This window comes from Pinus tabuliformis, chromosome 6 (genome assembly GCF_031772625.1).
Source record: "Pinus tabuliformis cultivar Carrire ecotype Pingquan chromosome 6, CPIR1, whole genome shotgun sequence".
NCBI classification, from domain to species: domain Eukaryota; kingdom Viridiplantae; phylum Streptophyta; class Pinopsida; order Pinales; family Pinaceae; genus Pinus; species Pinus tabuliformis.
This window is the reverse complement of record NC_142292.1, coordinates 200,843,848-200,871,520: the sequence shown is the minus strand read 5'-3', so window position 1 is coordinate 200,871,520 and position 27,673 is coordinate 200,843,848.

Genomic DNA, 27,673 nt, shown 5'->3' with positions numbered 1-27,673 from the left:
CCTTGTAGGGTAGGCACTAATAACTGCCGCTCTTCTATAATAGCCCCATCTTTATGTACTTATATTATTGTTGGGAATGTGTTGCTAGCATCCTCCCCATCTTTCAACAATCCTTCCTTAAAACAATAGGCCCCACGAGGAAGCCAATAGGGATTGCTTATTCCAACGGTATCTATCTGAGCATAGACTTGAGAGTGCCTTATCTAAATCCCCAACTACAATGACGAGTTAACTGATCCCATGAAAGGACTTTGATACATTGAGCTCGAGCCAATTGAACTCATTCTTGAAACCATTCCTTTGAAGTGTCATGTTCGTGTGATAAGCATCATCTAATCCATGTGCATTCCTTAGGTAATGTGCATGTCCTCAATGAACAATGAGAAAGAGAACCCGAATAAAGCTTGAAATGGGGAGCTTAAGTAGTGGCTTAAGAGTTGGCAGAAGTAACCATGAGGTTCCACACCAACCTTGGCTTGCATCATTAATGCTAACTAGAAAGTAGGGCTATGCATGAGAAAGCTTTGAGGGCTATGATAACTTCCATAAAGAAAGTAAGCAAGGCCTAAAAACTTTTGCTTCTTAAGGCAGTGCTTGGTTCTCCTTTTATTATGGGCTAGTAAAGGCCCCAACCCAAATGAAAGACCTGCTATCACAATATCTATCAAAGGAAGCCAACCTCCTAAAAATTACCTTGCCATTTCAAGCTAATATTTTCCTTGAATTATCTAGAGAGATCATTGAAATAATCTACCTAACTTTAGGGTACAAGGACAAAAATATAGTTGATGAGACTATCTTGGAACTAATGCAGGAAATTTTTCCACCAGAGAGCTTTACCCACTTGCTTACCCTATAAAGGAAATTCCCTATTAAAGGAAATCTTAATAGAAATCTTTACTAGTTCATACACCGTGGGTTAATAGGCATCAACGAGAGAATTTGGTGATATAACCTACCACCCTATTCCTATTCATGCTAATAGCCCCTTCCTCACTCTCTACCAAATGCAATATTAGCATAAAACATATTAAATTTTCATGGAATTATTGCATAACATATAATGTGGATGAAGTCTTGCTTGTTGAGCCTTGTCCTCTTCTTGTTAAATTTCTTTAACTGCAATGCAACAAAAAATGGATGTAGTTAAAGGACAAATGGATGCATTTGAGTAAGTTTATGGTAAATTCACTTTGAAGTTGTGGCTCTAAATTTACACTTAATAGGTTCTCCATCATTGTGTCATCTACAGGTATAGGAATAGAAGTATATGGAAGTGATGAAGCAAGAATTTGTTAAAGACACCAAGAACACACAAGCCTTCCTCGCCCTCCCTTGTTGGAGGAGCAATTCTTCCTTCGCTCAAATATTTTGACAACTTCAAGTTTCAACAGATTTACAAGAAAAAAACATTTTACAACCTGTTTACCAATGCTTGAAACTGGGACAACATTAGATGTACGATGACCACTCCATTAATAGCCATGTTGTCTACATGCCCATGTCCACTCCATCAATAGCCGACCATCGAAGGGAATAAAGAAAGGTTTTCATTTTTGTAATTATAAAGTAAACATTTAATACTAATCAACTAATGCTAGCATTACTTCCACTTGAAAAAATATGAATGATGCAAACCTTTTTAACTTAAGGAATAATTGGACAATAACTGGACAATATAAACCATGCTTCACGAAGAGGCCAAATAAAACCACAAAAATTTCTATTGGTTAAAAAATCACTTGTATCGATATGATAGGTTTAGAGAAATAAAACCACAAAAATTTCTATTGGTTAAAAAATCACTTGTATCTATATGATAGGTTTAGAGAAATAAAACCACTAAAATTTCTATTGGTTAAAAAATCACTTATATCTATATGATAGGTTTAGAGAAAATGCTGTGTGAAATATCAAATAAAAACTTTGCACATATATATATTTTTTTCACGAACTAATATAAAATAAAAAATTACTATAATCCCTTTTTTTTTTTCCAAAGAAAAAAGCCGAGCTTTTCTATTATATAATAAAAGAGCTACAAAAGAGATGAGTTAACATCCAGCAGATCAACAAACTGCCTGATACAAGGAGGTGCCAACCTTCCCCATGGTTCGTCATTTTTCATGACTTTAATACACAGTATAGGATCCTAAGATCCCTGATGTCTACTGCCTGTACTCAGCCGTATAATAAAAGGCTGTCGAGTATCCACGGGCCTCCATTAAAGGAAAACAGCCCGCAACTTTTCAGAAATATTCCATAAAAGTTTTATCCATAGAATTCTCAAAAAATAAGAAGCTTTAAGTTTTTGTTTTTTTTGGTTCATATAAACACAGAAAAACGCCAAGGAAAAAAAAGTACTAATACTTGGCCCCATCCGATCTTTTGAACAAAACAGAAAAAATTAAGTATATGGGGCCAGATCCGTCTCACGAATCTGGTCCTGGACCTGTTCCTTTATCCGCCACGAGCCCACAGCCTGTTGTAAACCTGTTTTAGAATATTCATCTGCTTCGACATTCCTGTCCCTGTAGATATGTGCAAGAGAGAAAACAGTGAAATAGGATTTAAGGTTTTGTATTTCTTCTAGCAATGGCATCAATAAATAATTTCTGCATCTAAATTTCCCATTGACCCAGTTTACTACATTTGAGGAATCTCCGAAAATCTGAACTGTGTGGACTTGTCTATGAATAAGCCAGCAAAAGAGGAGTTTTAAGGCTGATAATTCGGCAAAGTTGTTTGTACCCGGACCAAGACCCACAGAGGCTTTTAGAGAGTGATTTGAGCTAAGGTGGATAATAATTCCAGCGCCAGTGGAATTGTTTTGTGCTGCCCCGTCGAAGAAAGCCCAGGGAATACCAGCTTTTATCTGAAGCTCTGTCCTTTGCTGAGAGGCAGGGGAGGTCTCAGGTTCGGGGATACTAGATAATATTGCTGTGCTCTGAATTGCAATAACTTCCACTGGGGGCGATTTTTCTGTGAAGATGCTGCGGTTACGAGCAATCCAAATGCCCCAACAGAGGATGGGAGGAAGGTTCCTCATATTCTTCTCTGGATGATTTAACCACCAACCCTCCCATGCCGCCTTGATATCCGCTCCCTCCCATCTAGCATTGATTTTCAATAATCTTTTTGTTTCTTCCCAAACAAGTTTGGTGAATGGACACTCCACAAAAAGGTGGTTGATCGATTCTGAAGCTTCCTTGCATAGAGCACAGCGGCTAGGTCCCTCCTTATAACGAGCTGTCATAACATCCCAGGTAGGTATCTTCCGATTGAGTGCACACCATAGGAAAATCCTGGCTTTTTTGGGGCATTTCAGCTTAAGAAGAGGTCTTGACCACCAGATGGGAGGATCCCATCCCTTTCTGTTCATCAGGAAAGTGTATCCCTCCTTTGGGGAATATGAGCCTGTCTCAGCATGAGCCCATACCAACAGATCCGGCCGATCCTTTATCCTAACATTTGTACGCTTTAGTTCATTTAAATACCTCTGCCACTCATTCCGCCATAAATTTTCAATCCCTAAATCCTCTACCGATTTCCAATCTTGTCCCCAAATTGACTGAAGCTCCATGTTTGCAATCTGGCTTAGATTGTGGATCCCTTTTGAATCTAGATGAGTAAGGAGACCGGGGGGCAGGGCATAGAGCTCACTGCAACCTACCCACGGGTCCCTTCCTATCCGGATGCTCTCTCCATTCCCCACTTGCCAAGCGAGACCTTGTTCGATGATGTAGAAAGCCTCTGAGGTAGCCTTCCAGACGACCGAGCAATTTCTTCCTTTTTTATTTGGCCTCCGAATCCAGTCATCAAGGGGCACCGGGTCGATATACTTCCTTTTTACCACTTTGGTCCACAGATTTTCTGCTTCTATTATTCGCCATCCTGATTTTGCAGCCAAGGACTGGCTAAAATCAACTAGTTGTTTTATGCCCCATCCCCCCCAATCCTTTGGTCTAGCTATCTTATCCCAGGCTACCCAAGGGAGGACTGAGTCTTCTTTTGTGCCCGACCAAAGGAATCTGCTACAAATTTTCTTAATTTTGTGAAGTACACCTTTTGGGATCCAAGTCAGGGCAGCCCAGAAGACCGGGATGGCCTGCAGAACAGAGTTTATCAGAGTTAATCTGCCTGCCCTTGATAACCATTTGAAACTCCAGTGAGCGATCCTTTGCTCAATTTTTGCCACAAGCCAATTCCAATCCTGTTTTCTGTATGTAGAAGGTTTTAGCCAGAACCCCAGATACTTAAAAGGCTGTTCCATGCTGCATGTTTCAAAAGGCAAATAAGAAGTGATCATGTCCTCCTCCTGCCTGGAAAAGGCTTCCATTATAAGCTGGGACTTCCTGGGATTTATTTGCAACCCTGTAGCTTTTAGGAACATGTCAAGAATGTCTTTAAGAACTGTTAGTTCATTTGGATTCCCATTTGTAAATAGAAGAATATCATCTACGAATAGAAGATGAGTAATAAAAAGATTTACCGCTACTTCCAAACCTGTTATCAAGCCAGCTCTCTTTGCTTTTGAGATCAGCCTGCTGAGACCTTCAGCAGCCAGAAGGAAAAGAAGAGGGGAGAGGGGGCATCCTTGTCTCAGACCACGCTGACTTTTGAAGAATTGGGAGGCTGCCCCATTAATCAAAACAGCAAAATTTACATTTGTAATGCACCCCATGATCCAATTTATGAATCCCACTTTGAATCCGAGGTGTGTCAGAAGAAGCTTGAGATATGACCAGCTGATTCTGTCATAAGCTTTTGATAGATCTATTTTCAACACTGCCCCTTTCTTCTTAGAGATTCTTAAACTATGGATGGTTTCCTGAGCCACCCCAATGGCCTCGTGAATTTGTCGTCCATCCAGGAATCCAAATTGCTCGTTGGATATACAGGTAGAAAGGATGGGCTTCAAACGGACCGCTATAACTTTTGCAATAATCTTGTAAATGGTATTGCAAAGGGATATAGGTCTGAAATCTTCAAAGGATTCCGGTACTTCCTTTTTCGGGATGAGTGCAATGAAAGTTGCATTGAAAGGCCCATAGATTTCCCCTTTCCTTCTTGACTCCTCCACCACCTCAGTCAATTCATCGCCTATCTGTTCAAAAAAGTGCAAAAACAGTTCAATGGTCCAGCCGTCCGGACCTGGGCTTTTATCCTTGGGCATTGATTTTATGACATTTTCGACCTCCTCTTTTGTCACTGCACCAAAAATGTTCTCTGCCTCTTCCTCCTCCACAAAACGGGGGAAAGCTTGTGCAGTGCGAATGATCTCAGCTATTGTGGTCCCCCCTGGGTCAGAAAATAGAGATTGGAAATGATCTTTCCCCATATTTGAGACTGCCTCAAAGGAGGAGTGCTCCCTGCCATCCGCATCCTTTAATTTCCAAATTGTGTTTGCATTTTTTCTCCCCTTAGCATAATTGTGAAAGAATTTTGTGTTCTCATCCCCGGCTTTCAGCCAAATAGCCCTACTTTTTAATCTCCATTCTTCTTCTCTGTCCAAAAGAATCTTTGCCCTTCTTTTTTCTAATTCTAAAATTCTTTCCTTCGACTCCTGAGATAGATATGCATCAGCATCCGGGTCTTCTAGGGTGTTTAGAGCTTCATTTATACTAGCCATTTCCTCATATGACTTCCTCCTTTTCTCCGCTGCCCAATTGATGGTTTCCTTCTTTAACCTTTTTAAATTCTCCATGAAAAAAGCTCCTTTGCTTCCTGAATAGTCAAGATCCGGATGTCTCCAAGTATTCCTGAACAGTTGGATGAAAGACTCCTCCTGGATCCAGGAGGAGTTGAACTTAAAAGGAGAAGCCGGTTTTGGAGGGGTCTTAGAAAATTCTAGAAGAATAGGAAAATGGTCTGAGTTTCCTCCTTCCCCCACCCACTGCCTGAAAAGGGGAATATGAGAGGCCAAAGCATCATTTATGAGGAAACGATCCAGTCTTTTTGCAATTCTCTCCTCCCCTATTCTCCTATTCCGCCAAGTAGGTTTAGCCTTTATAATGTTAACATCAAGAAGATTGTGATTCAGGAGAAGAGATAAGAAGAAATCAGCCAGAGGATCTTCCCTTGCATTTGGTCCCCAAGCTTCAGCAATCCCCAGGGAAAAGTTTAAGTCCCCTCCAATAAGAAGCTTTTTCCCGTGAAGCAGAGTTTTTGATAACATATCATTCCAGTAGGAGACACGACCCTGACAAGGCCCGTAAACATTGATGGCCAAGAAAGGCTGCTCAAAATCCGGGGATTGAATCTCCATACCCAGTGCATGGGAGAAACCCCAAGAATTTAAGGCTCTAAGTCTTCCAATTCTGTAACCAATGGCAAGACCTCCTGAGTGTCCAGAGGCATCTAGAGCTGTGAAGGCCCAACCCGGGAGCAGAGCGCCAAGGGAGGATTCAACATCTGAGCTATTTCCCAAAGTTTCCTGTAGAAAAACCAAGTCTGGATTGTGGCAAGAAATTAAATCTTTTAGTGCTAGTTTTTTGGGTTTACTAGCCAACCCTCGACAATTCCAGGAGAGGCAGATCATTTAATAACCGACTCATGGGGTTTAGCTGCTCTAAGTGCCCCTGTGATCGACATTTGTTTGCCATCCTCAACATCAAATTTTGCCTTGACTTGAGCTTTGGAGAAAAGGGATTTCCTACCCCTGGATTTTTTTATATTACTTTTCGATGACTCAGGATGAAGGCCTCCAACAGATTCTAAGGTACCCTGACAGGTTACTGGTCTCTTACCATGGGATCTGAGATTGTAATGATGAACAGGGGATGATTTGATTTGGGTCTGACTCGGAATGGGGGCTTCCACACAGTTCAGATTTAGGGCCGGAAGAGCTTCCGAGATGGACTCTATGTTTTGAATATGTTCATCAAGATTTTTAATCAAATTACAATCATCAGACAGACCCCCCTTTATAGATTCAGAAAAAGAGGAGAGGATAGGAAGAGGAGACTGCATACCCGATGGATCTTCCGCCAAGGGGATTTCAGGTCCTTCCAGAGGTGGGTCTTTTGAAGACTGATCTGTTGTGTTGCGCAGAGGGATCCCTTCCTCTTGATGCTGGTCCTCGACTTCCTGATCCTCCAAATTTGAGCTTCGGTGAGCCGCTTCCATAGCATTGTCCTCCATCTGCTTCTCCTTTCTTCTCCTCTGACCCTCTTTATCCTCTTCTCTGCGCTTCAGCTTCCTTCTCCTTTTTCCCCTAGGGCAATCCCTTGCCAGATGCCCATATTCTTGACAGCGAAAGCACCTGAATGGAAAGAGTTCGTAATCCAGTTTCTGATCATATTCATAATCCTTGTACTGTAATAAAACCGATTTTGCAAGCCCTTCAGATGGGTTTAGTCTTACAAGGATCCTCGCCACGGCCCGTTCATAGGTATGCAGAAAGGATCTATCAGCATCCAAGAAAGTCCCCAAATGGTTCCCAATGGATTTGAAAACGGAGTCGACCCAAAGATAGGGAGGTAAATTAGGAACTCTGACCCAGACTGGTTGTTCAGTTACCTTTTCCTTTGTTGCGTCGAACATGGGCGTCCAACGCTTTAAAAATACAGGCCTATCGCCAAGCGCCCAAATGCGCTCCTCGACCCACTCCATAGCTTCTTTGCATTTGAATTTCACCATGAACCATCCGTTCATCAGTATAGCGGTCGAGAATTCTTTTGCCGGAGAGTTTGACCACTGGCTCTCTGCCCACTGATTTAAAGAGTTCCCTGATATATATCTACCCCGCACCCTGCCCACGAGGGTGCACTCCGCCACATCCAACGCTTCCTCAGCCTGAACATCCATGCCGAGGGCCAAATTTGTAACCTTCTTTGTTTTCCACGGCTTGGTCTTCTTCCTTTTTTCGCCTACCTTCGCTGTCGAATTTGAGGGTGCACTTCCCCCTGAAGGAGGGTTTGGAATTCCTGGTTCTCCTGATCTCCCGCTACCAAAAACCTCAGGTCTTCGAATCTGATGTTCGCTGTGGGATTCGACCAAACCTTCCACCGGACTCCCGATTTCTCGCGAAGGCGGATGTAGAACTTCAGCTAGACTCCTTCTTTCAGATGGGCAAGTATCAGCCTTCGGAGAAATTAAATCCCTGGTGCCGGCAGAACCCACGACTACCTTTGAGATTCCTGGCAAGGGATTGGAAGGAAACAGGGCCTTTGGGACCTCTGGAAGATTGTTCCCTTCCCCCCGCACTTTCCCTGCACTCTGAACTCCGCCGACAGTCCTCCATACCCCTTTCGAATTTGGAAAGTTTATGATGTCCTCCAACCCTCCCGACGAAATGAAGACCTTGGACGGGGAGATAGACTTGGAGCTTTGCCCTCCATCAATTCTGTTTAAAGGCAAACCTGGCCATGAATGAGGGTTTGATTGTTCCAATGCCCTTCCTTCTGATTGTTGCGTGAACCTGCCAGCCGATCCAGCCCCTCCCAGTAGTTCAAGGCTCTCATCCAGTAGACCCGATGTCACATGAGTATGCCAAAAACCTCCTCCCGTGAGCAGCGCACTTGCCTGACTTGCTGAGGAACCGAAGAAATGCTCAATGTTTTCCGAGGAAACCTCCTTCCCCCAAACTGAAAGTATATCCGCCGGGGAAGGGTCCAAGTCCACCGACTCCCTAGGGTTTACCATGGTAACTTACGGACTTTTACCTTGATAACTCCTCCCGCCGTTTCCCAAAATGCACAGTGTAACGTCCCAGATCTAAGAATCCTCCAGCTGCACAGAAAATGGTTTATAAGCCGGAATGACTTCATCATAACGAAAAAAGGGTTTTACGCGCCGGCTCCAACTCCCGTTCCGTGAAGGCCCCTACTCCGTTTCGTGGTTCCAACTTACGTCCTACACACCTGTCATCGACCCGCCGTGACCCTGCCAGCTGCGTCCTGCGCCCTGAAAACGTACAGCCATGACTGCGACAACCTGCAACACCTAGGCCTAGGGCCTAGGGTTTCAGATCAAACCCTATGCCGTCCATTTTTTCTCCAGTCTAGGCTCCGTAGTTTCCGATCTCCCTAGGTCTGTCTTTCTTCTTACCTCCATGGAAAGAATCTACTTTGGAATGGGAAGCCTTCCCTTTCCCCTTCCTTTCCTTACCTACTATAATCCCTTGTTGTAGAGACAGTGACTAATAAATATCATGAAGCTCAATCTAAATTCATTTCATTTCGAAAGTTTATAAATGTAACAAATAATTTTCCAAAAAACTTCCTAAAAGTTACTCCAATGTTAAAGTTTTTAGTTTTAATAAGAAAAAAAATGCAATAAATAATTAAAAAAACATCTAAAAGTTATTCGAATAATTGTAATTTAAAACAAATAATTTTCCAAAAAACTTCCTAAAAGTTACTCGAATGATGGTAATTTAAAGTTTTTAGTTTTAATAAGAAAAAAAAATGCAATAAATAATTAAAAAAAACATCTAAAAGTTATTAGAATAATTGTAATTTAAAATTTTGAGATTCAGTAATGGAAAAAGGACACTTGAAACCTGAGCAAAGAGCTAGACAAAACCTTACAACCATATGACCTTCTAATAAGCTTTACAAATAGTCAAGTAACTAATTATAATCAAAGATTTATATAGTCTCAACTAATTATATTAGAAGATTTACATATTTTTAAAAAATGAGTCCCAACATTTTCATATCCATTTCAAATACCATAAAACTCTTCCTTGCAAATTCGTTGTTATGAATGACTTCTTAATTAATTTTTTAAAAATTAATACTTCTTTACAAATTTTTTTTATTTTTTAAATATTATAATATTATTTTGTATTCAGAGAATCTCAAGATCGTACTTGTATGATGTAAGGTTGATTTTCACTATTATTACAAACTTTATGTATCTCAACTCTTTTGACTTTTTTTTCTAAGAAAACTCAGTTAGGAAGTGAAGTGTTTTTTTTTTCTCATTCCAAAAGAAGGATGTATATCAATAACTTAGAAATCTGAATATATATTATGCACACCCATGAGTCATTTCAAGATTCTACCCTTATTTACATTTGTAATTGTTAAACTATTTCCATGGATATCATATCTATATCATATCTACAATGTATAAAAAATGAAGGAACTACAAAAATTTATCACAAGGCTAGGGTAAGACCCATTTTTATATAAAAATGAACAATTAATGCCATTTGAGCATTTTCCTGGGCTCCAATAGCCTCCAGAATATTAAATTATCTTATATAAATAATATTACTTACTTTTTTCCTAGAAAAAAGAAGAAATACAATATAATATTATAATATTAATATTTTGTATTATAACATTATATTATATTAAAGTTCTCTAAGCTAATACATTAATATATATTATATTATATTAAATCTAATATTATATTAATCCACAATTATTAAAACAAAACTAAAACGCTGCATACAAAAATTACTTAAATTGATATCAAAGTTAAAACGTGTTTGTGTGGTAAATTTTATCAAACTAAAAAATAATTAGTATTTGAGATATATAGATTAAGTAAATTGATTTGATACTTAAAAATATTTTTGTGTGAGTTAAATTCTTTTAAAGTAAGAAAAAATAAGTAACGTAAATCACATAAATTGCTATTTTATTTATTTATTATTTATTATTTATTTATTATTTATTTAATTTATTTTTTTATTATTTAATTTATTTATTATTATTTTATTATTTTATATATATATAGAGATTTTTTTTCAAAAGTAAAATAAATGTTTAATGATAATAATAATTTAAATGGAAAATGATGCTACAATAAATTATATAATAGTTAAAATTTGTTTGTGTATAAAAAGTTCTCTAACCTAATGCATTAATATATATTATAGTATATTAAATCTAATACTAGTTTAGATCATCTTAACTTCGGATTTACCAAGGGCCCAAAGGGATCACATCTCTAAGTATAATATATATGTAGTTGACATTGAATTATTTTATTTATAGTTCATAAAATGTTCAAATATGCCCCTCATTTTTTTTCCCTATATGTATACATTTAATTATTTTTATTATTAATATTTTCTAAAATATTACATATCAAATCCATATTAAACATTGAAAAAATTACAAATATCCAGCTATATTGACTTAGAAAGAAACTATTTATTGGATATGAATTCTCTCAATCTTTCTCACTCTATAGTTTATGTTAAAATCTTTTACTCAACATGTGTATTGAAATATTTTATTTATAACCTAAGTTAAACTTATATATCAACTCCATAATAGAAAAAAAATAATTTACACATCTCCCTAGTTATGTAATTATGTTATTTAATATGGACATTGAAATATTTTACTTGTGGTTGGTAAAATATTTTTTGTTATTAATATATTTTTGTTTTAAATATTACATGTAAATGGAAAGTAGAATGAATGACACATTATGTAATATCAATAATACTATTTCTTGTCATCTCCATATTAAGTAGTGAAAAAATTACATTTCTTCCTCATAGTAGAAAAGTAAAATATCTTTTTTTACTCATGTAGTGAAGAAATTAATTTTCTTCCTCATACTAAAAGGTAAATTATCTTCTTAAACTTTCTGTTACTTTATATCTCTATATAAAGTTATATAAAATTAATGTGTAAATTGAAGTAAGTAATTATGAAGAGATTAATTTATTTTGTTATTACCAAAATAATCCAAAGTGCACTTGAGAAGTGCAAAAGAGCAAAAAATAGGAAATCAGAATCAAATTGTTTTCCTGTAAATGCTTGGTTTGATGAGGAATGCAAAATGGCAAGGAGAATCTTGAAAAAGTTAGGAAAATAGAAGATGAATGTAAAGTTATATAAGTAGATACTAAAAAGGAAAAAAGATGACTTCATGCAAACAAGGAGAGAAGAGTTAATATATTTAAGCAAGAATAATCCAAAGCTTTTCTGGCAGGAACTGCAACCAAGGAAGAAGCAAATTGAAAATAATATTACAGCCAATCAATGGTTTGAATATGCAAGGCAACTCTATGAGAAAGAATATGAGGCGGAGTAACCCCCTAGGATCAACACAAATTCAAAGCTCTTCACATTACAGGAGGTGGAGAATGGAATTAAGAAGTTGAAAACAGGAAAGGCAAAGGACTTGGTTGAACTTCAAGCAGAGTATCTAAAATGGGGAATGAATGCTCTTGCACTACACATCATGAAAATATTCAACAACATCATTCAACAAGGATTCCCAAGAGACTGGACAACTAGCCTAGCAATACCCCCTTTTAAAAGTGGAGACATTAATAATCCATCCAACTATAGAACAATTATGATCAATCCTTTGTTTGCAAAGATTTTCAGCAGCATGGTAGAAGACAGAATTAGCAAGTGGGCAGAAGTAAAAGAAAAGAGGGCAAGAGGACAAGTGGGTTTTAGGCCGAAACATTCTATAGTGGATCGTGGCATCATGTTGAGACACATTGTTGAAAAGGTTTGGGAGGACAAAAAAGAAGTATTTTGCTGCTTTGTTGACTTCAAAAAAGAATTTGACACAGTCCCTAGGGATAAGTTGTGGCGTAGAATGGAAGAACTTGAAATTCATGTGCATTATAGAGCCGCTGTCCATAGACTTTATGAAGAAGTGAAAGTCAAAATTAGAACCTCAACAGGTATTTCAGAAAGCTTTAGAAGTGACATTTCTGTCAAGCAAGGTTGCCCTCTATCCCCCACTCTTTTTGGTCTATATATTGATAAATTGGAAGAGTGGCTAAATGTGCAAGGTGGGGATGGTGTTCGGTTGGGGGAGTTTGTGATAAAGCTTCTTTTATATGTTGATGATATTGTATTGATTTCTAAATTGGCCCATGGATTGAACATGCACTTATATGCCCTTGAGCATTTTTATAGAGCAGTGGGGATGCAAGTCAATACTAACAAGACAAAAATAATGATTTTTTCTAATAAAAGGAAGTAGAGCCAACATACTTTCTTCTTTGAAGACAACATTCTTGAAGAAGTAAAGGAGTACAAGTACCTTGGGATTGATTTCAACAACAAACTCAATTGGGAGGACTACAGAAAGAAGAGAATTTTAGGAGGGTGGAAAGCATTATATGCTCTTCAAAACAGATGTAGAGAGGCAGAGTTATGGGATTGGAAAATGATTAAAGTGCTTTTTGGACTCCTAGTTTGTCCAGTGATGTTATATGGGTGTGAATTGTGGGCTAGCGACACTCCCGTCTCAAAATGGAAACAAATTGAGAAAATCCAAAAACGCTTGATCATGAGCAAGTTCAAAATATAAAGTTCGGCACCTTATGAGATAATGTTGAGTGAAACAGGAGCAACTTCCATTGAAGCAATTGCTATGGTGCGGCTCATAATATACCTAAGAATTGAACAAATGAGAGTAGGTAGATGACCTAATGTTATCTTCAATGAAGGCATCAGTGAAAGAAAGAAAACATGGATGAAACAAAACTACACATGGATGCAAAATGGGGATATCTACCTCAATGCCTGTCCCACAAATAGCAAGGAGCTAAAGGATTTTGTTATGGAGAAGTTTCATAAAAAGGTATGTGGAAAAGAGTTGGGTAGAAAGAAGAAATATTACATTGAGGAATTCAACCCTACTTGTGATTTACAACAAAAAGAGTTCATTGGAGCTAGCATTTCATGGAGGGTAAAGGTTCTTATTGCTCAATTAAGGACCAACTCACATCAACTTTGGTGTGAAACAAGACGGTGGAAAAGGCCTAAAGAAGCTTGGGAAGAAAGGGTGTATACATTTTGCACGTTTGGGGTCGTGGAATCAGAAAAACATTTCATTTTGGAACGTGATACATTCAAATACATTAGAGAAAGTTATGAGAACATGTTAGCATGAGTTTCTTGGCATTGTCTTTTTAGCGAGGAGATTGTTGGAAGGTTGGGTCAGCTCATCATCAATTTGAATCGGAAAAGGACTGAATTGCAAAGAGCAAACAGGGAACTAATGGTCGCATAGACTATTTTTAGTCTTGAGGACCTTAAAATATCATTTCATTTTTATTTCATTTATTTTTAATTTGTCAATTTAATTATTGTTTTACTATTTTTACATCTCTTCAACCTAGGGCACAACTATATTAATCCACAGTTATTAAATCTAATGGTTGCTTTGAGGTGCACAACTATATTAATCCACAGTTATTAAAACTAATTGTTGCTTTGAGGTGCTCTCTATAGCCAAGATGGATGAGATGTTGTCACTTAAGGCTACATTTAAAAAATAGTAATATAATAATTTAAATTAACAAATTAAAATAATACAACTTGAGTGGGCCTAATGGTTAAGAGCATGTGTGAGGTTACAAGTTCAAAACCATAAGGGGGTAGAGTATGTATGCCTTCGTAAACTTAGTAGTCAAATCGGTGCCAAAAAGTGAGTCCCTTGTCCCATAAGCAATGGGGTCTCATACACCAATTTGGTGTCTTGTTTGGTCATGACCTTAAAATTGGATAATAATAATAATAAAATAGTAATAACAAAACAAATTGATGTCAACAATAATTAAAATACTTCAATTCCCTATATTAAGCCACAGTTATTAAACCTAAATGTTGCTCCGAGGTGCTCTACAATCAGTATGGGTGAGATGTTGTCACCTAATGTTACATTTAAAAATAGTAAAACAATAATTTAAATTAACAAATTAAAAACAATAATCACAAAACAAATTAATATCATCAATAATTAAAATACTTCAATTTGCACCTAGAGGTGCTCTACAACCCAATATGGGAGATATGTTGACACGTAACATTACATTTAAAAATAGTAAAATAATTATTTAAATTAACAAATTAAAAATAGTAATAACAAAAGAAATTAATGTCTACCATAATTAAAATACTTCAATTTGCACCTTAATTTTACATAACTTAAATAGAGATATAAATAACTGAAAGTAAAAAAAATAATTTACCTTTAAGTATGAGGAATAAATGCAATTTCTTCACTACTTAATATGGAGATGATTAAAAATAAATAAATTATTTTTTACAATGAGGAAAAATGTATTTTTTCACTACTTAGCTCACAAGCAATAGTATTATTGATATTACATAATGTGTAATTCATTCTACATTCATTTAGATGTCATATCTAAAACAAAAATATATTAATAATAACTAAAATATTTCAGTGTCACATTTGCACCATCTTCAAAGGATCTTCTATTGAGAAATTGACTAAGATTTTAGGATACAAATCCCAATATTTTCCAGGATTTCTACAACTAAGACTTTCCTCATGATTACAAGAGTAAATTCTTACAAATTTCAAACATAATAATATGCAGAAACAATACATTGACTTATTTGGGAGACTCTTGCAACAAGGAGTCTACAAGAAGTTGGGATCCTGAAGGTAAATTGACATCCACTTCACGTTCCTGTTTTTCCTTATGGGATTTTGGACCTCTTGTGAGAGGTCGTTATGCTGCATTTAAGGAGAGTGATTGTCCAACATTTCCTCCGGTGCTTGATTTAGTGTGAGTTGCAACATTGGAGTAGATATACTATCTCCACAAGCTCAAAATGTGACATTGTTATTACTTTTTGGGCAAAGTGTGATTTTGTATCTAAAGAGACAATCCTCAAAGGTGATTTCTCTTCATTCTCCCCGGACAATGCTAAGTTTCCTTGATTCTCCTTTGGGGTTTCATCGAGAGGAGTAATTTCATCTTGTTCTGGATCTTGAAGAGCCTCAAAAGACTTTTTGCTAAGGGAAGGTTCAGCTTTGGAGCTGCAACCTTGTTTTGTTTATTCTCCCTTCGCTTTTTCCCTTCTTTAGAGACAGGGGCTTGGGCTTGCTCATTCTTTTTTTATTGAGGGTAATTTTTGGAAAAGTGCCCATGAGGATGACAAATGATTATTTGAAGGGAATCTTCTCATAGTCCAATCCAGATCAGATCTATTCTTAACTCCAAATCTACAAAGCATCTAGAGGGATTAAATCTCTTTTCACTCTAAAAGATGTTTGCATCTCAAGAGATTTGATCCCTCCAACCCTTGGTAGATATGGAGTTAAGATGGATCTACTTTGGTTTTACATAACTTAAATAGAGATATAAATAACTAAAAGTAAAAAAAAACAATTTACTTTTCAGTATGAGGAAGAAATGTAATTTCTTCAGTACTTAATATGGAGATAAGTGAAAGAAATTAATTTACTTTTTACTACGAAGAATAAATATAAAGTTTTCACCACTTATATGAGAAGAAATAATATTATTGATATTACCTGATATGTAATTCATCCTATGTTCATTTTACATGTGATATCTCAAACAAAAATATATTAATAACAGAGTATATTTCAGTGTCAACCATGACTAAAATATTTCAATGTCCCTATTAAATCACATAATTTTATATATAAAGTTAACTAAAATATTTCAATGTCCATATTAAATCACATAATTTTATATCTACTTTATATAAAGAAAAATAAAGTAATTTAAATTAATTTTTTTCTTATATTTTCACTTTCCATGTATAATTTATTTAATTTCTAATATCAAGTTGATATATAATATTTTAAAAATATCAATAACAAAGTAAAGTTTAGAGTATATTATAAATAAAATATTTCAAAAGCAGGTTGAGTAAAATATTTTAACATGAAAAATATATAGAAAGAGAAATTGAGAGAATTCTTATTCCATTAATAGTTGATTTCTAATTCAATGTATGAGGATATTTGTAATTCTTTCAATGCATAATATGGATTCGATATGTAATATTTTAGAAAATCTTAATAATAAAAATAATTTGAATTATATATAAAATATTTCAATGTCAACTACATATATATTATACCAGTCTAGATACATCTTAACTCCCTATCTACCAATAGATGAGAGAGATAAAATCTCTTTTCACTCTAAAAGAAGTTTGCATCTCAAGGGATTTGACCCTTTTGGCTGCTTGGTAGATCCAGAGTTAAGATGGATTAACAAATTAAAAATTGTAATAATGAAAGAAATTAATGACCACCATAATTAAAATACTTCAATTTGCACCTTAATTTTACATAACTTAAAATAGAGATATAAATAACTGAAAGTAAAAAAAAATAATTTACCTTTTAGTATGAGGAAGAAATGTAATTTTTCACTACTTAGATGACAAGAAATAGTATTATTGATATTACATGATGTGTAATTCATCCTATGTTAAGTTTACAAGTGATATCTAAAACAAAAAATATTTTAGTGTCAACCATAACTAAAATATTTCAATGTCCATATTAAATAACATAAAATTAAAGTAATTTGAATTAAAAAATTTCTTATATTTTCACTTTCCATAACTAAAGAGATGTATAATTTATTTTATTATAATATTTTAAAGATATCAATAGCAAAGAAAAGTTTAAAAGTAGGTTATAGATAAAATATTTCAATAACCACGTCTAGCAAAATGTTTTAACATGAAAAATATATAGAAAGAAAGATTGAGAGAATTCTTATTCCATTAATAGTTTGTTTCAAATTCAATGTATGACAATATTTGTAATTCTTTCAATGCTTAATATGAAATATTTTAGAAAATCTTAATAATAAAAATAATTTGAATTATAAATAAAATATTTCAATGTCAACTACATATGTATCATACAAAGCTAGATCCATCTTAACTCAGATCTATCAAACACCAAGAGGGATCAAATCTCTTTTCACTCTAAAAGATGTCTGTATTTCAAGAGATTTGATTCCTCTCAGTGCTTGGTAGATCCATAGTTAAGCTTGTATTGTATTAGAACTAATAATAATAATACAAAAATATCTTAATTTTAAACATTTAATATTAATACTAAATTAAAGATTATATTCAAACTATTTATATTATTCAAATACCTAAACATGTAACTATCTCTCTCAAGTTACGATAAGGGAAAATTGGAAAGAAATGTCCAAAGGGGTCTTCCATTGTAGCTTTTGCCTCTTTTTCTATCATATTGAATTTTAATCCCAACAAACTTTTCATGGATTTTGTGAAGGAATCATCACATTCATCTCCAAGACATACAACAATCTTATCTCACTTACACAACTTAATAGAATGTAAGATATCATGTACTATATATAGCTTATATTAAATCTATTTTAATATATAAAAAAAATTATAATATGATAATGTTATAAAATAATCATTAACATATTATGATAAATGCAAATCATTATTTATTTGTACTTTAATTATATAAATTAAAAATAATAAATAATTATTATTTTGTCCTACATGTATTTTATATATGAAATTTCTATTGTTAAAATAGATGTTTTTTTGTAGATGAGTCAAATTGTTATATTATGTCTATGATTTATCGAGCTCAAAACATAATGTGAAATACTAAGCTTGATTAAAAAAAACTATAATTACAATAAACAACTCCAGATAAAATTAAAAAACACATCGAGATTCATAACGGAGTTCACCTAGCGTAGGCTATGTCTTCGGGTCCGTTTCCAATGCAGTGATATCTTCACTTATGATGCAAATTGACACAAATTACATCAATTCCCCAATCTCTAAAGCTAGCTATCTACTTTGCAGCTTCTCAAAAAGCCTCTGAGAACCCATTGCCAAAACTCTCCTTTCAAAAGTCTCCAAAAGGGCATAAACTCTATGTTTTATCACATAGGTGATGATAATAATGCTATAAAAACAAAGGAGCATGACCTTTTTTTAACACCATAACATTGTGGTGTAGTGGTATTTTTTTTTTGTATATATAGGCTCAAGGGTCTGCAACCCCGAGGTTGAACCCGCAAAGGTTGTTGTTGAATGGTGTTGCCATTGATGCCAACATTAGTTAATGAATGCTCTTATATTTTTCACGCTCTTATATTTCTCTGGATTGCATCAAGTTGGAAGCTCCATTGAAAGATGGATGGAAACCCTAGCTCTAGGGTTTGGGTTCCCCAGACTAAGGGAATACCCTGCACTTGTTGAGGGTTTTTGAAGAAAAAAATCACTGAGTTTTCCTTAGAGATCCCTGTCATTAGATTCTTCTCATTAAGCTATTTCTGGTAGTATGTGGCACATCTCGAGACAACTCATGGTTTGAGAGATATTCTCATTTGAAGTTGAAGCCCCTAACTTTTGGGAAAAAACCCCAGAGGGTGACCATATGGTTCCTTCACCTTGGTCAAGTCAAAGGCTCATGTTACAAGGATCCTCACCATAAGTTAAAGTAATATTTCCTAATGCAAGGGCTAAGTCGTGAATTATTGGTTTCAAATGATCAAGGGTTTATGAAGATTTATTAAGTTAATTGATTTTTTTTAAGAAAATAAAACTCTTAAAGGTTTTTCCTCTACAATTGACTAAAATTTATTTCTCCAAAATAAGAATGGCTGCAATCATATGAAGCCCTCCCTAAATCTATACATGGGATTGGAAGTTTGCTCTAAACAAATTAACAATTCTTTAATTAACTTGGCTCTGAAATTTTGACCCTATGGAGATAGAAGCAGATCAGATGATAAGGGTTACTTTTTAACTTTTGTTTTGGATTGGTGTGGGATTCATTTGGGTGAAACCTAATTGACCGAAGCTTCTATAACTATTTCTCCATTAACTCTGTGAAGAAGTCCTTCACTCTTGCGGTCTTATATATAAGACTTTTGCAGTTATTGTTGAGGAATATGGAGTGAATGTCACGAGCCTGTAATTGTGGCTTGATATGAAATTATTACTTAAAAAAAAAAATTGGTGATCTGGATTCGAGATTTTGAAAAATTTTGGGCACTTATTCTTACTTCTGAACTAGCGCAAGAGAGGCTCATTGTTGTGGTCATTTTGTGTTATGAAACCAGCTCAAGAAAAGATAGAAAAGATAGATGAACGCCTTAGAATTCAGCCTCTTCGAGGGGGCAACCTCCTTTACATTACATAAATGAACAATTCTTGGATGATACAAATGAAAAGACCTCCTTTCTATATATAGGAGTCTAAGGGGTCATAACATAATTAGAGCCGACATAACAATAATAATGTAAGGGCACAATAATAACAATAGTGGGCTTCTATGGGGCACAATAGTAACAATATGGGCACTACATGGGTACATCAATATAATAAGTGGGTTGTACTAATAACAATAAGGGGTTACACTAGTAGTATAGGGCCCTAACATGCCCCTCTCCTTCAAAAAGCGTTGTCCTCAACGCTTGAGTAGTTATTAATGCTTCTGTATAAAATTCTTGTCCTCCGATGTGGAATCTTCAGCTGGTAAGTTCTTCCACCTGATGAGATACTCTAAAATTGATCGATTTCGTAGCTGTCGGGTTCTTGTTTCTGTGACTGCTCCAAGTTCCAATATGATTTTTCCTTCCTCTTCAATTTCTGGCAATATTGTTTGAATTGGGATCCTTTGCAACTTTTGAATAAGTGGCCATACTTCTTTGTCCTTCTTCCATTCATCCCTTGCTTCGTTTATCCAATCTGGTTGGATAATAGAAATAGCACAAAATAATGCTTCCACATCCTCATCCTTGAAGAGTCTTCCCATTCGGTAAGATCGCCATTTTTTAAGTGCATGTAGTATTGCCAACATTTCCTTCTCATAAATAGCTTACTTGAGATGTAGCAGTAAAAATACCCAATCACATACATCAAAACATTTTTCACTATGATGTTGATCTACTTGTTGTTTTGTTTGATTTTGCACCAAAGTGGCGTTATCCTTTAAAAGTCGGAGAACTTGTTGTTGATGCTCGATGTGATCTTTCATTGCTTGACCTTTTTCTTCTTGATATGTCCTTCTATATCTAGAGTTTGAGGAGTGGTAATTTCTTCCAATCCTTTACAAGATATGGTCGGATTCATTTCTTGATGCTCGATGTGATCTTTCACTTCTTGAACATTTTTCTTCTTGATATGTCCTTCTATCTTGATAGATTGAGGAGTGGTAATTTCAACCAATGAATTACAAGATATGGTTGGATTCATTTCTTCTTTCTCGATGTGATCTTTCACTTCTTGCACCTTTTTCTTCTTGATATGTCCTTCTATCTTGAGAGTTTGAGGAGTGGTAATTCTTGCCAATGCTTTACAAGATATAGTTTGATTCATTTCTTCTTTCTTTGGGGTGGGGTCCTGGCGTATATCCTCTTCTTTTGATGTTTCTTGATCATTTTCTTCCTCCTCTTCATATTCTATGTAAAATAATTTCTTCTTAGCACACTTATGACCTTTAGTGCATTTTCTATCACAATTGTAACAAAGCCATTTTTCTCTTTTTTCTTCCAATTGTTGTGGTGTCACCCTTGTAGGTTGTGGAAGGGTAGGAGAAACAACACTTCCGTCTTTATAGTTGTGAGGGGTATGCTTCCTGGTTTCCATAATTTTACTTTCCACTATGTCACAAAGCCCTTTTACTCTTTCCAATTGTTGTTGTGTTGCTCCAAAGAAGGTGTTGCTCTTTGTATCCTCATAATGTGCTATTATTTCCTCCGTGAAAATTGACCACGTAACAAGTTGTTTACGAGAACAAAGCCCTTCATACCATAACAATTGATTTGGTTCTAAATATGAATATGCAATACATACCTTTTGTAATAGTGGTACACCATGTAGATCAAAATATTGCTCCATCTGAAGTATCCAATTTACCGGATCCTTGCCATCAAACTTCGTCATCTTGCTTTTTCTTGATTTTAGGAACTTGATCTTGAAATGACCGTAACTCTATATTTTCAGATCTTTAAGTTCTGAAATTGCGATCTGTACTAGCCCTCTGCGTCCTCTTTCCAATGCCACCAGTCGGATCCAAATTGGATTCTCCAAGAAAGAGTTATGCATAATCTCCCAAGATGACCTGATTATAGACTAGTTTAGTATAGCGAACTTGTACGACGTGCCACGTATCCCTGTTTCAACCTTTGGCTCTGAAAAAGATATACAAGAAACTAAAGTCCGTCCTCTTTTTGTACCTTCTTACGAAATTTCAATCTGATGCTTAGAGAGAAAGTTATGACGATTTTCCCTAGGTCACCTGTTTGGAATGTAATTCAGGAGTCTGCAAAAATACCAACTTCTTCATATCATAACTCCGCAAATATAGTGCGAAAAGATCTGAAATTCGGACCCAAGATTCAATGCGATTTCTTCTAAAATGGGTTTTTTTTTTTAGCTTCTGAAACGTTGCAGAAAAAAAGTTATAGCGAAAATTCCATGCTGACCTGTTTGGAGCAGCGAAATCCTAGAATCCAAAGCTCTGATACCAAATGTTATGAAACCAGCTCAAGAAAAGATAGAAAAGATAGATCAACGCCTTAGAATTTAGCCTCTTCGAGGGGCAACCTCCTTTACATTACATAAATGAACAATTCTTGGATGATACAAATGAAAATACCTCCTTTCTATATATAGGAGTTTAAGGGGTCATAACATAATTAGAGCCGACATAACAATAATAATGTAAGGGCACAATAATAACAATAGTGGGCTTCTATGGGGCACAATAGTAATAATATGGGCACTACATGGGTACATCAATATAATAAGTGGGTTGTACTAATAACAATAAGGGGATACACTAGTAGTATAGGGCCCTAACATTTTGTTATCCATTCTTCATTTCTGGAAGGCCTACGGCCTATCCATGTCTACGGTCATTCTAGCATCAAAATTGTGATAATATTCTAGCCTATTTCAAGAAAGAAGCTCATACAAAAATTGAACCAAGTCTTAAAGATCTTTGGTCCATATCCAATTTCAGTTGATGCAAGTGGATATCTATGTCAGTTCTTGGCTTTGTCTCAGAAGCGAAAGTATGCATACATATATAGACTAGCTTGCAACGTAATTCAACCTAATACAAGTTGAATGACAAGGATGATTTAATAAGCACTGGAAATAACATTCAACAACAATTCGAATTATAATGATGTGAAGGTATGATTGAGTTGTTTTGGTTTTGGAAGGTATGATTGAGTTGTTTTGGTTTTGGAATAACAATTAATTGTGGAAGACAAATGCATAAACTGTATGACAACTAGATCGTAAAGTATTCACTGTCCAAAGAAAAGTGATCTTATACTTGGAAGACTTATGCATGACAGTGATTCTTTGTTGCATCAATACATGATATGTTAGTATAGGAGTTGTGGTTTTGGATTTTTTTTTTTACAGTTCTCTATGATGGTTATGAATAAGACAATGTGTCCTCAACAATAATTTTGTGACAATTGTGATAGTATTACCATATAGTGATCCTCAACTTTATTATAGTTGCATTCTTGATTTAGACAATGACTTGCTCATGAAAAATGTTCAGAAGGACTTGATGATAGTTATACTTGTTACATAATGATGATGACTTGTGTTTCTTTTGCTTAATGCATATCAATGATCTTACATTGAATCATATGAAGAGATTTCATATGGTAGTGACTGAGTCTTGTTGAACAACACTGTAATATATGACAGATATATTTTTGTATTACTACTTGTGACAATGCTTCCTTGATAGTGTTCTTGGTGCATAACCTTGACACAACCTAGTAACACTGAGTTGCATGAGATGATGACTATATGACATTGATGTTATTGGGCCAACATTGTATGACAATGATATAGGATAGCACCATTTTTGATGACAATGGTAACTTTGATGATTGTGAGGACTTTATTGCGCTGAGAGGGGCTCTACAATCCAGTATGGGAGAGATATTTTCATGTAACATTACATTTAAAAATAGTAAAATAATAATTAAAATTAACTATTAAAAAATAGTAATAACAAAATACGTTAATTTCGACCATAATTAAAATACTTCAATTTGCACCTTAATTTTACATAAATATAAATAACTGAAAGTAAAAAAAAAAATTACCTTTTAGTATGAGGAATAAATGTAATTTCTATTAATTAATTTACTTTTTTTTTTTTTTTTTTAACTGTAATGGATATCATTTATTTAGAAATCTGAGGCTTATTCAACCTATTTACATTGCTTTCCTTTCCTATTTCCCGCCTTAGGGGATTCTGCATGCCTGAGAAATGCCTGGGCCTCTCAGAGCTCTGCTCATTTCCGACATAAAGACAAGATTTGCCGTGGTTTTAGCTGGAAGTCGCTGAAGATTCTGGGACATTGGATTGCTGACTGTTGTAGACGATTAATTTCAGTCTCTGGCCATTTCTATCCGTTGTGGAGCCCTGCAGCCGAGCACAGTGGCGCTGGAAAAGAACTGTCCAATTTGCAAGGTCCTCCATCCGGTCCCTTTCGGAGTGCAGAATCGTCCTCATAGCGGGTGTCGTAAGAGTCCATCTGAATATTGAGGAGAGGTGCTTATGCCACCTTCAGAGTCGAAAGACTAGACTCCTCTGTACAGATCTTAAGCGTTTGCAGGCCTCCCTTTTTGTCTAGCTGCGCCTTCCCTGTGTGTTGAATTTGAAATGGAAAAAATTCCCCAGAATTATCTGTGCTCATTTTGCTGTGGCCTGTTACAGATGATGTGCCGAAAATATCAGACATATTCCTCTCGAGCATGTTCAGAGTGATATGCTCCATTCTTCCTGCTTCTTGTTCTGATCTGCCCTTGAGCTAAGGTATGCAATTTGAGATAGCGCTGTTGCCATTGTAGTTGAGAGTTCCCGGAGCTAATAGGCATCCTTTGTTTGCCATTTCATCTGCCTCCTTATTCAAACTTCTGAGGATATGGAATATTTTGAAGGAGGTGAAATCTTGCAGGATTAGCTTTAATCTATTCAGGGACTTGTTGAGGATTGCATTGTTGAACTGGTCATCTGAATTGATCTTCCTAATGAGGATTTCAGAGTCTCCGAATACTTGGCATTCTTTGATGCCTTCGTCCCGAACTATTTGGCAGGCTTTTGTGAGGGCAAGAAGCTCTGCCTGATTGTTTGTGGAGATGCCGAGCCCCCAGCAGAAATGGACCTTCCTGAGATTGTCTGCGAAGTAAATGACTCCTCCAGCTCCCGCAGCCCCCGGATTTCCTTTGGAGGCACCGTCAAAGAAGATTGAAGTTGTGTTTTGGATCTTCCACCAATTTTGAAAGGCCGCTTCAGATTCTCTGATTTTCCAAGGAGGAGAGGGGAGGGGAGGGGGAAGGGAACGGATTTTGCTAGAGGGATGAGGGCTGTGGAGGTTCAGCCAAGCCTTTTCAGAGGGGAGAAGGGAGGAATCAGAGATTTGAGAATGCTGGAGGACAGATTCAATAAGAAGGCCTTTGGAAATTGAGGCGGTTTTAGCAGGAGAGCGAGAGGAATTATTGAAAATTAAGTCATTCCGGGCAAGCCAAATTTCCCAGCATACAAATTTGGGAATGGAAAGCCATATGTGAAACCACAAGGATTTCTTTGGGATGGATTGAGGGTAGTATTGGAGCCATTCAGAAAAAAGGTCTGCAATGGAGCTGTGCTGGGGCGGGGAGACGGGCAGTCCAAGAAGAGTTAGTGTCCATACTTCTTTGGCAAAAACGCAGTCAATAAACAGGTGGGAAGCTGTTTCTCCTGAGTTTTTGCACATTGCACATCTGTGAGGCCCAACAAAGTTTCGCTTTGACAAGTTGTCCCCTGTGAGCTGTTTATTCTGCATGAGGATCCAAAAGAAGAAATTAACTTTGGGAAGTCCCTTGGCATTCCATACCTGTTTCCAGAACGATGGCGTTCTCATACTGTCTTTTTTGGTCTGAAGGGCCGAGTAACCCAAAGATGGCGTGTAAAACCCAGTTTCGCCCCACCCCCATCTGTCTGCAATGTTGCGGTGTACCAGCGCTGCATTTAAGAGCAGTGATTTGAGAATTTCGGTTTGATGTTGAAGCTGCTCTAGCACAGGAGGGATCGCCCATTCGACCCAATTTCCTCTGCTGTCCCACTCAGAGATATCGTTCAGCTTTCTTATTCCTGCATCGTGGAGCCAGTTTCTGATGTCCCGGATTTCTGCGTGGGAGCTGAGTGGAGGGCTGTTCATGATGCGATCTTTCCAGAGAAGGGTCTTCTCCCCATTGCCCGGGATGCGGTAAAGATGTTTGCTAAAGCTGCTTATGCTTTTCCTACAGAGATTCCAGGTATATGTGCCTGCTGTTGTGTTATTTGCTGACAGGTGCCTGAGGGAGATCCCCTGCGCATATTTGGCGATGAATGTTTCGCTGATCTGATGTGTAGGATCTGAATATATTTTCCACAGGAGCTTGCATCCAAGTGACAGGTTCGAAAGAGCAGGATCTCTGATCTGAAGCCCGCCTTCCAGAATTGGCCGCTTGACTAGATCCCAGTTTGCCAAATGGATTTTATTTTGATTGCCTCTGCCTCCTTTCCAGAGAAAGTCTCTTAGAAGACAAGAGATCTGCTCCATGATGTGTTTCGGGGCCAGAAGAAAGGAGGCTTGATAAATGGGAAGAGCAGATAAGACGGATTTAAGAAGGATAATTTTCCCTCCCTTGGTTAGCCAATAGCCTCCCCAGGAGGTGATCTTGTCTTTAATTTTGCTAATGACACCCTGCCACAGAGATCTGTTATTGACTCCAGATGTGAGGGGTAAGCCTAGATATTTGATGCTGTCCCATTGGGCGAAGCACTCAAATCCTAGGATCTGGGCTATATTATTGAGGTTATGCTGACTCACATTCCATCCGAAAATCGAGCTCTTTCTGTCATTTATCACAGCTCCTGAAGCTCTACAATAACTTTTTAAAACAACATCAAAATTGACTGCTATTCTAGTAGAGGCTCCTCCTAGAAGAATAGAGTCGTCTGCAAAGAGAGCATGATTTATTGGGTTTAGAGCATTTGCGATTCGGATTCCTGGGAGATCACCTGTGTTCATTTCCGCAGCCAGCTTCCTGCTAAGAGAATCGGCCATAAGAATGTACAAGAAAGGTGAGAGAGGACAGCCTTGCCTTAATCCGCGGTGAGCTTGAAAGAAGGATGCTGGATGACCGTTGACCATGGGGGCAATCCATGGGCATGAGATGCATGCTTTGATGAGATTGATGAACTGTGGAGGAAAGCCAAAGGATCGTAGGACTTGGAGTAGAAAGGAATGGTTGACTCTGTCAAATGCATTAGCCATATCAAGCTTGATCAGCATCCCCTTCTCTTTCCTCTATTTGTTGGAGTGGATAGCTTCCTGCACTTGGATGATATTATCCAAGATATGTTTGCCTTTGACGAACCCCCCTTGGGCTTTGGATATTAGTTTGTCAAGAAGGGGTTTAATTCTATTTGCCATAATTTTTGACAGAATTTTATAGGAGGCATTGCATAGGGAGATGGGCCTGAACCTGCCGAATGTTTCCGGATTGGCCTCTTTTGGTATTAGTGCAAGAAAGGTGGAGTTGATGCCTCCCCCAATCTTGGCTTTCCCAAAGAATCCGTGTATCATTTTCAGCAAGTCTATTTTGATGATGTCCCAGCAGACTTTGAAGAAGTGTATTGTGAAGCCGTCCGGCCCGGGGGCCTTATCTGAATCCATTGCCCAAATAACCTTGATGATTTCTTCTTCAGATACTGGTTTCAATAAAGCCTGATTGTCCTCATGGGTGATGAGGTGAGGAATATGAGAGAGTAGATCTTCGGTGTCTTCTTTGCTTCCTTCATGCCTTGTGCCATATAGTTCTTTGAAATGATTTTCAGCTGCAATTTTTATTTGGTCAAATTTATTACAGATCTGCCCTTCATCATTTTTGATCTCTGTGATATG